This window comes from Lutra lutra, chromosome 1 (genome assembly GCF_902655055.1).
Source record: "Lutra lutra chromosome 1, mLutLut1.2, whole genome shotgun sequence".
In the NCBI taxonomy this organism is placed as follows: Eukaryota; Metazoa; Chordata; class Mammalia; order Carnivora; family Mustelidae; genus Lutra; species Lutra lutra.
Window position 1 is genome coordinate 90,573,177 of NC_062278.1, and position 11,361 is coordinate 90,584,537.

At 34.7% G+C, this 11,361-nt stretch overlaps 1 non-coding gene across 1 annotated transcript; it reads left to right on the forward strand.

The window, feature by feature from the left end:
• Positions 1 to 5,570: 5,570 nt before the first annotated feature.
• On the forward strand, positions 5,571 to 5,673 carry LOC125089758 (U6 spliceosomal RNA). The gene has a single exon (XR_007124051.1). It is a non-coding gene; the product is annotated as a U6 spliceosomal RNA (small nuclear RNA).
• The last annotated feature ends 5,688 nt before the right edge of the window (positions 5,674 to 11,361 follow it).

Below are 11,361 nucleotides of genomic sequence, written 5' to 3' on the forward strand. Positions count from 1 at the left end.
CTTCCTTCCTTCCTTCTCTCCCTCCCTCCCTTTCTCTTTTTCCCTTCCTTCCTTTTTCCTTTTCTTTCCTTTTTTGTTTTTCTTTTCTTTTCTTCACTTTAGTTTACTTTACCGTTTCTTTCCTTTCCTTCCCTTCCCTTCCCTTTGCCTTCCTTCCTTCCTTTCTTCCACCTCCTTTTATATCTTTCTTGGTTCGACTTCCTACTCTCTTTTTATTTTATCTTTATCTGCATGCATGTGTGTGACAACATCGTAAATTATCTCAATGTTTACCCATTATGATATTCCATCTTTACTTCCACAAACCACATATGAAAATCAATCTTAGTTATACTTTAGTCAACTTTAATCTTAAATCAAAGCCAAGTGATTGTTCTTAGCTATTAGCTTTATTAGACTGGACATGTAACAACTTACCTCTTCATCAGTGAGATATTTTATATATGCTTACCTTTAGAATCTCCCTCATCCCAGAAATGGTGAATTAAAATTATTTTATTTGGGGCACCTGGGTGACTCTGTCCATTGTGTCCAACTCTGGATTTTGGTTCAGGTCACAATCTCTCAGGGTCCTAAGATCAAGTCCTATGCTCTGCATGTAGTAAGGAGTCTATTTCTCTCTCTCTCCCTTTGCCCCTCCCTCTGCATGCATGTGTGCACAACTCTCTCTAAAATAGATAAATAAATATTTTAAAAATATTTTCATTTAGGGAAATTATGAGTCCCATGGGGTTCTGAGGTTATAATAAAATAACATATGAGTATGAATAAAATCTATTTGTGGCAACAACTATCTTCAGAAAAAAAAATTAATTGTCCACACCATTGCTTATTTCAAATGGAAGAAAAATCCACTAAGGGTATAAAATAGTTATGTGGAGGACAGATAGAAGTTACACTCTTTCTGAATATACTCTGTTGTGTACATATGACTTTGGAAGCTTAAAAAGGTTTTGCATAATTATAGAACAAAATTAAATCAGAGTAGAAAAAGAAAGGAATCCCTAAAAGCCCTGAAAAAAATAGAACCAATAAACCTGAGTTGGTGGCTCCCTCACACAAAGAGAAAATATTTCAAGTGGACTTAAAACACAGTAATTTGATTATAAAATAAATCAAAATAAACAAATGGGATAAAAATAATTGGGAGAAAGAAACAAACCTTAAACAGCTTTTAGTAATACTGTTGGTGGTAATACTAATGTCTTTATTTTGAAATAAGCATACTGGGCACCTGGGTGGCTCAGTGGGTTAAAGCCTCTGCCTTCGGCTCAGGTTGTGATCTCAGAGTCCTGGGATGGAGCACCACATCGGGCTCTCTGCTCAGCGGGGAGCCTGCTTCCTCCTCTCTCTCTACCTGCCTCTCTGACTACTTGTAATCTCTGTCTGTCAAATAAAAAAAAAAAAAAAGAAAGAAATAAGCATACCAAATAAATAGTTACATTAATATTTGGGAACTAAAAATTTTAGTGCATGAGAAAAATTCAAAGTATATAAAAGATATAAGCAATATCCTGCAATCCTAAATTTAAACTGAAGTACCACTATAGTTTGTAATATACTTCTTTCAAATCATATGTATTTCCTGGCTTTGTTTATTGCAAAAGGTCTAGGGATGGTGACCAATTCCAAGAGCAAGAAACACCCTATCATTCAGATGGCAGATTCTAAATACCATTTTTCACAAAGGGAATTATGACTACTTGCAGAAATGCAAAATTCTAGGTCCAGAGCAGGAAATGTAGAATGAGCCCCAACATGTTTTGCCTTGTTTGTTTTGTAATCTTTAAAACCAAAGAAGGTGGACAGCCACATGCAGAAAAATGAAATTGGATCATTTCCTTACACCACACACGAAAATAGACTCAAAATGGATGAAGGACCTCAATGTGAGAAAGGAATCCATCAAAATCCTTGAGGAGAACACAGGCAGCAACCTCTTCGACCTCAGCCGCAGCAACTTCTTCCTAGGAACATCGCCAAAGGCAAGGGAAGCAAGGGCAAAAATGAACTATTGGGATTTTATCAAGATCAAAAGCTTTTGCACAGCAAAGGAAACAGTTAACAAAACCAAAAGATAACTGACAGAATGGGAGAAGATATTTGCAAATGACATATCAGATAAAGGGCTAGTGTCCAAAATCTATAAAGAACTTAGCAAACTCAACACCCAAAGAACAAATAATCCAATCAAGAAATGGGCAGAGGACATGAACAGACATTTCTGCAAAGAAGACATCCAGATGGCCAACAGACACATGAAAAAGTGCTCCACATCCCTCGGCATCAGGGAAATACAAATCAAAACCACAATGAGATATCACCTCACACCAGTCAGAATGGCTAAAATTAACAAGTCAGGAAATGACAGATGCTGCGAGGATGCGGAGAAAGGGGAACCCTCCTACACTGTTGGTGGGAATGCAAGCTGGTGCAACCACTCTGGAAAACAGCATGGAGGTTCCTCAAAATGTTGAAAATAGAACTACCCTATGACCCAGTAATTGCACTACTGGGTATTTACCCTAAAGATACAAACATAGTGATCTGAAGGGGCACGTGCACCCGAATGTTTATAGCAGCAATGTCTACAATAGCCAAACTATAGAAAGAACCTAGATGTCCATCAACAGACGAATGGATAAAGAAGATGTGGTATATATACACAATGGAATACTATGCAGCCATCAAAAGAAATGAAATCTTGCCGTTTGTGACAACGTGGATGGAACTAGAGGGTATCATGCTTAGCGAAATCAGTCAATCAGAGAAAGACAACTATCATATGATCTCCCTGATATGAGGGAGAGGAGATGCAACATTGGGGGTTAAGGGAGTAGGAGAAGAGTAAATGAAACAAGATCGATTGGGAGGGAGACAAACCATAAGTGACTCTCAATCTCACAAAACAAACTGAGGGTTGATGGGGGAAGGGGGGTTGGGGGGGTGGGGTTATGGACAGTGGGGAGGGTATGTGCTATGGTGAGTGCTGTGAAGTATGTAAACCTGGAGATTCACAGACCTGTACCCCTGGGGATAAAAATATATTATATGTTGGGGCACCTGTGTGGCTCAGTGGGTTAAGCCTCTGCCTTCGGCTCAGGTCATGATCTCAGGGCCATGGGATCGAGTCCCACATCGGGCTCTCTGCTCAGTGGGGAGCCTGCTTCCTCCTCTCTCTCTGCCTGCCTCTCTGCCTACTTGTGATTTCTGCCTGTCAAATAAATAATCTAAAATATATATATATATATAATGTTTATAAAAAATAAAATTAAAAAAAAAACAAAGAAGGTTATCAAGATTATAGGGGTCTTTTTAAGTATATAAGTGAACCAAATTGAAGAGGCTGACAGAAGAATTTGAGTACAAGTGTGCCTTGTGGCTAATGATCATTGGAACATAAATATCATAACTACATACCTCATTCACAAGCCTCTGTTCCCATAAACCACATTCAGAAACCAAAAGAAATTACAAGAATTCTTTATTCCTGAGAGCCAAAATGTGGACTTTTTTTCCCTACAATTATTTCTACATAAACAAAGCAACTGCTTTTATTAGTTTACTTATGTCTTTCTCTATGGTATTATTTTTTATCTTGCTTCAATATAAAAAGGATTTCAAATAGATTACAGAATATATGTAAGGAAGTAAAAATAGAACAGAAAAATCACATGAAGGAAAAAATAAAGGGAGTTAGTATTAAAATTTAAATTCATGCCATTTATAAGCAAGTTATAAGAAGTTGCTAAAGAAAGACAGCAAGTCTTTGGGTTTTGGACTGTCATGAAGTAGGACATATTCAGGCTAAACCATTCACAACAATAAGATAAACAAAACAAAACAAGCTAATTAATGAATAGAAAAGCATTTCCCACTCAAGAATCTTCATGAAATCATAATTTTGTTATGTTATAAAGAGTTCTTTTTAATGACAAGTCTACAGAAAATACAATGGAGACATCAAAGTGTCATTGTTTGAAACATTATGTGGAAGCAGAGTTCAGCAAATTCCAAACTATACATAGACTAACCAGCACTCTGGCTAAAACCAAAGAACATCTTCTAGAAATCTCAAAAGACACAGCTATATTTTCTTCACATTGTCTTTCCTAAATAGTACTTTTTCCAGCCAGCTTTTGCTAAGAATTGAACCACCATAAATATAAGTCCATTACCCCATCAATATATCACTCTACTTTCCATGAATTTTCAGGCTAGGTATTAAAATATTGACAACAAATGAGCAATTGAAGGTCTTCTTTAATGAACTAGTGTATCATTGCCCTAGAAATACTCTCCACTATTGTAAGAGAGAAAAAAAAAAAAAAATAATCATATATGTAGCACAATCCAATCATTATAAAAACAAACAACTAAATGAATAGGCAATTGCATGTATTTACAATTAAATTGCCCAGCAGGATATCCATTAATGTGTGCAAAGTGGGTATCTCAAGATGGAAAGATGACAGATCATACTTTTCTGTATTGTCTGATATTTTAAAAATATTTTAATAACATACATTTTCTTCAGATTCACTATAAAATTTAGTTATGTTCATAATCATTGGACTGTAATATTGATCCACAATAAACTGATCCAAATAAAGTTAAAACTATCAGTAATTATCATTATTGAAAATTTCCAGATATTTATATATATTTAAGAATTCTTGGGGCGCCTGGGTGGCTCAGTGGGTTAAAGCCTCTGCTTTCGGCTTAGGTCATGATCCCAGGGTCCTGGGATCGAGCCCCATGTCAGGCTTCCTGCTCAGCAGGGAGCCTGCTTCCCCCTCTCTCTCTCTCTGCCTGCCTCTCTGCCTACTTGTGATCTCTCTCTGTCAAATAAATAAATAAAATCTTTAAAAAAAAAAAAGAATTCTTAAATATATATATATTTATATATAGGAGCTCCTGGGTGGCTCAGTCTATTAAGCATCTGCCTTCGGCTGAGGTTGTGCTGGGGTCCTGGGATCCAGTCCCGCATCAAGCTCCTTGTTCAGAGAGGAGTCTGTTCTCCCTCTCCCTGCCACTCCCCCTGCTTGTGTTCTCTTGTTCTCTCTCTCTTACAGATAAATTAATAAAATCTTTAAAAAAAAAAAAAGAATTCTTATATGGAAACATACAGTAATATTTCAAAACTCACACTTAATTTGTTTTAGGACAGAAGTGATAGGAATGCTGAGTCCCATAAGACCTGGGTGTCTTCCGCCCTGGCATTTGTATCAGAATTAAACCAAAGATAAAGCAAAATATTAACATAATATAAACAGTAAACATTATGGCCATTACATTTTCTTCTAAGTAAATCTATCTGTGGCTACTTGGGATTTTAAAATAATTTATCTCCATATCTATTTTTCCTTCTTATTAAGAGGTTATAATTTTATTATTTTTTTGAGGATTATATAGATCATTACTAAAATATCATTCACTAGCATGGATAAGATAAGATTATTTACATAATTTATATTTCTTTTCTGGAGGCGAAAATATTAGCAGACCACTAACTTTCCTTACTCTTAAATTTTAGCTTATAATCTGGGTTTTCCAGTGTCTAAGCACGTGTGCTTGCTTTGGCAGCACATATACTAAAGTTGGAACAATACAGAGATTGGCATGGCCCCCGCACAAGGATGACACTCAAGTATCTAAACATAAAATATTTTAAAAGGTTAACCACAAATTTAATATTTTCTTTTTTAGTACAACTTCCATATTACATTATGTTCCATCCCCTGCTCCTTTTGTTGGTTATATTTAGTACTGATTCTTCACTTGGTTACAAATCCTATCCCTTCAAGACCAAAGGAACAGGACTGTACAAAGTATACAATGGTCAACATTTCATCATTAAAGTATTTATACATCCATGAATAATGTCTGCGATATTTTGCTGGACAGTTATTTCTAATTTGTTGAATAATAGTCACAACCTTTAAAAAAAAAACTCTGGTTTACTTTACTTTATTTATTAAATTTCTTACAATATTCATCCAGTGATAATCTATTTTTTTAAGATTTTACTTATTTATATGATAGAGAGAGACACAGTGAGAGAGGGAACATCAAAAAGGGGAGTGGGAGATGGAGAAGCAGGCATCCCACCAAGCAGGGAGCCTCATGGGAGACTCGAACCCAGGGCCACAACTTGAGCCAATGGCAGATGCTTAAGGACTGAGCCACCCAGGCGCCCTATTCAGTGATTTTTAAAGGTAACTGTAAATACTTGGAAAATGATACAGATTTGTGAGTACTTGGCTTACTCATATAAAAGTGGCCCATTTAATTGGATTTGTAAAATAGAGAGATAAGGCAACTTTGTATATAGATATTCAAATAGTGCCTTGACTTGTTAATCAAAGAAAGTTATTTCTAAAATATGTTTATTCTTGAGACTTAAAAGAAATACATTAGAAAGATGATATCAGAATAATAAGCTCTCTATTTAATCTAAAATATTTTAAGAATACATTTTATTAACTTAAATTAGGTATTGAGACTTGTATTTTATTTTTAAATATAAATAGATCAAGTAGAATTTATCTCACCATTTCTTTTCATTTGTTTTTATTTAGGTATAATTAACATACAATGTCATGTAACTTCCAGGTGTATACATTTTTCTACACATTATGCAGTGCTCACTGTGATAAGTGTAGTCTGTATCTGTCATCAAATAACACTATTACAGGTTTATATTCTCTATACCATATTTTTCATAAAAGAGTTTAAGAGGTAAAAATTTCCAGGTAAAAATTTATAAAATAAGCCACCACATCTTTTAAGAAGGAAATGTGTTATGTAATTTAACTTTAAAAAAGCATTATAAATGCATTTTTTCAGCATTATTTCAGCTCTTACAAGTTCAGTTTTAAGTATTATGATCCCCATTCTATTATCCACTCTTCTAGATCTCCTTCTAGCCTCTCCCACATTTGCAGTGGGAAATAATACACTGAGCTAGAAAATAGGAAGAAGGGGAAAAATACCTGCTCCCTTTACTAGCACACTCAAATTCTGTTCTACAGGTCAGATTCTCGTTTAAGATTTTAATTGGCTAAAAAACATGACAAATAATCATAGAGCTTCATTGCCTCAACTTAGACTCTTACTGAATTCTATTCATGCTCTGTATCTTATCCATACATCTTAAGTGTATTTGATTTCTAAATTGGCAGTCCTGTTCTGAGAGATGTTTATAGGAGTGACCTGAAATGTTTTCTCTGAATCTCTATGTTTGTGAAGATAACACAGAGTGCTTAGTTCTTGGAGATTCTCAGTGCACAGTGCCATAGCACTACACTAAATTGAAGCGTCTGAGAAATCCCTCTGTAAAGTTACTTCTTCAATTCTTTGTGTCAGTGCTTATTTATATATTAGAATACAGAATACTATTTTATTATAACATGTCAGTATGTGTGTGGATGTGAGATGTGTTGGTTTGTCTGTGTGTATGTTTTGTCCAGATTTGTGTTCTATTATTTCCCAACATACCAGTTAGGGGAACACTGAAGTATTTAGTCCACTGTTTATGTCAAAGCAATGCGTAACTACAGATAGGTACACATGATTAAATAATAACTCATTGAGATTTAAGAGTTTACATTGTTTGGTTTACCATATGTTGATGCAGTTCATTATTATGCTCTCTCTTGATGGTGACTATAAGGTATCTAATCCCCCCAAAAAGTTGGGTTTGAACTTCTTACTTGCTATGAGAAAAACTATCTTTCAAAAATAAAATAAGTGCTGCTTATTATACTTAGTTTAAGGAAAAGCAATAGTCTTTGAACCATCATTCTTGTAACATCAATCGGCTATTCATTTGTAGTTCATTTAAACCTAAATTTTTATTATTTTACACATTTTTAATAAAAACCTGTAAAGTGCATTGAATATTTCTCTTCTTTCTCTAACTAAGGATGTAGAACATAGTTTTATAATTCCTTAGTGATGCAGTGCTAATTTTCAGACACTGATATAAAAGAGTAGTAACCTCAGGTATAATTGAAATATAAGTACTATTAGGTCCAATAAATTAATATTGATAATAAGTAGCTCTGGGCTGTCATGCAGTCATAAATTTTTGCATTTTTAATTTTTTTCAATTTCTTTTTAATTAATTTCAACTAAGTAATAAAGAAAAACATCTTTAAATGAATGAGGGGTTAAGTTGCCCTGGTTTTATCCCAGCCACAGAAGCAGACAGAACGGTAGAGATGGAACAGTACCAGTACACAGCTTGTTAGATATCTAACATGAGATTAAAAATGTCTGGGTAGGGGCGCCTGCGTGGCTCAGTGGTTTAAAGCCTCTGCCTTCGGCTCAGGTCATGATCTCAGGGTCCTGGGATCAAGCCCTACATTGGGCTCTCTGCTCCACAAGGAGACTGCTTCCTCTCTCTGCCTGACTCTCCACCTACTTGTAATCTCTGCCTGTCAAATAAATAAATAAAAATCTTTAAAAAATAAAAATAAATAAAAATAAAAATGCCTGGGTAAAGATTTGAAGCACTCTTGTACACAGAGATAATATAATAAATATTATTGTAATATATTTAAGTATATATTAAGTATATTTAATACTTAACAAGATATATTTATATATTTAATGACCAATATTGTGTGGACACTGCCTAATGAGCAGAACTGCCAGCCACAGCACTGAAGTAGAATTCTAGGGATGTCCATATACATCATTTGGTTGCATCATTAATAAGAGGACTGAGGTTCTCTCAGTGTAGAGCCAAGAGCAACTGTGACTGTCAAAGGATTTGAGTTATTTGTAAGATAACAAGTTTTGGCAAGTATGTGGAAAAACAAGAACCCTTAGGGAGTGTTAGTGATTTAGCTGCTGTGGAAAATAGTATTAGGTTCCACAAAACTAAAATAAGACTACTATATGATCCAGCAAGTCCATGTCTGTGAATGTATATAAAAAGAATTGAAAAGAGTTTCTCAAAGAGATACTTGCACTCTCATGTTCATTGAAGCATTTTTCACAACAGCCAATAATTAGGAACAACCTAAATGTCCATGAATGGTTGATATAAAGGGAAATATGGTATGCACATATAAAGGAATATTATTCAGCCTTTAAAGAGAAGGAAATACTATCATACATGACAATCTTAAGCACTACATGTTAAGTGAAATCAGACACAAGGACCTATACTGCATGATTCCACTTATAGATGGGATCTAACATAATAAAAAACATAGAATAGAAAGTACAATGGCATACCGGCAGCTGGAGGGAGTTAGAAATCAAGAGTTGCAGTCCAATGAATACAGAGTTGTTTTGTTTTGTTTTGTTTTGTTTTTAAAGATTTTATTTATTTATTTGACAGAGAGAGAGAGAGAGATCACAAGTAGACAGAGAGGCAGGCAGAGAGAGGGGGAAGCAGGCTCACCGCCGAGCAGAGAGCCGGATGCGGGGCTCGATCATAGGACCCTGAGACCATGACCTGAGCCGAAGGCAGAGGCTTAACCCACTGAGCCTCCCAGGTGCACTGAATACAGAGTTTTAATCAGGCAAAATGAGTAAGTTCTAGATATCTACTGTACAACAAATGCATATAGTTAACAATACCATACTTTCCACTTAAATTTTTATTATAAGGGTACATTTCCTGTTACATGTTTTTTTACCATAATAAAAAAATTTAAAGGATAAATGCAAAGGAAAAAATGGAATGTGAGAGGGGATGCTAGAAATTGTTTATTTAGATAATTACAGTTCTCTGAATAATATTTAAAAGCATTATTACCACTGTCTCCAGACTATTGTAGGGAAAGACAAATAACATACAGTGCAATTTGGATTTGTAATTTATTAAAATATAAGACTTCTAGAAGGACACAATAAAGGTATTAGGTTGTTTTATTTTAAGGAATTATCTAATTTTTATTTTTTTAAATATTTTATTTATTTATTTGACAGACAGAGAGAGAGAGAATGAGAGAGAGAACATGCAAGGAGAGAGGTCAGTGAGAGAAGCAGACTCCCTGCCGAGCAGGGAGTCCGATGTGGGACTCAATCCCGGGACTCCAGGATCATGACCTGAGCTGAAGGCAGTTGCTTAACCAACTGAGCCACCCAGGCACCCAGGAATTATCTAATCTTTAATAAAATATCCTGGTTTAAGTCAGATTTGTTTACATATGGCTTTACATATTCCTCTAGTAAATTCAAGGAGGAAAGGAATTTTGTACAATATTTTCTTCTAATCAGAAGTGTGTACACACAACACAAATCAATCTTATAGCTGATAATTAAGCTATAAATTAACTCAACAAATTAGTTTAAAAAAGTCACCTTATATATGCTTCTGAGTTTATAATGTGTAGTAAGAAGGATAAGGTCTTTGTTTCCAGTCAGAACTGGAAAGGAAAGAGGACATCTGGTTATAAATGATTAGAAAATTAAGCTTCCCTGAGGCTCAGTGTGAAAGGCAACCTTTAGATTATCTTTGTCACTAATATGGCTACCTGGAAAGAACCACTTCCACACGAGGGGCCAACCAGTCAGGTATGTATTTCCTGAAACTGGTATCTGACTATAATTGCTTCAACCAAAGTTGAATTCCTAAGCTATCCTGGATTTGTAGGTTAGAAATACATAGATTTTCAGTAAATAAAGATTTCCTGGTTAAAATCTTTTTTTTTTTTTTTTTTTTTTTTTTTTTTTTTTAATCATAGGTCAGCGTTGTAAATGAACCCCATTCACATACACACAAAGAATTGAAGTTAAGGTCCTGATGATTTCCAGGTCCATTCTCAGGTCCAGAAGGATTATTGCTCTTGTTTCTGCATAATAAATTCTCCAATTTCCTAGCTTGAAATCATTTCTATTATGATTTTGGAATGGCCATAACACATTCCTTCAGTTTTCTAATATGTTAAGAAGCAAAAATGTTATCTTACTACTTTGCAATGTTATGAAATGAAATAAGATAATCAGTCCTTAGTGCAGTTAGAAGATGCCCAGTAAATATCAGCTATTACTTTTTACTTAGCATCTCCTCTTGGAAGCTAATCAGGCAAAATCAGAATTTACCTCAAAGCATTTAAACCCAAAAGGAATCCTAGAGTTATGAATCTGAAGCTGGAATAATCTCTGAATCATGTGACATTACTAGAAACTAACCAAATTAAGTTTCTTTAAATAATATTCCATAATTCAAATCTTACTCTCATTTAAGGAAAACTTCTGTCAAGTAAGTATACCCTACTTATGAAAGGATTTCCATATTTAACTGCTTAATTTTTATCAAAAATTATTATTAAGGGATCATATTTCACTAGAAGTCAATTCAGGTTTTAATGAACAGAGATATGAACCATGTCTTAACCG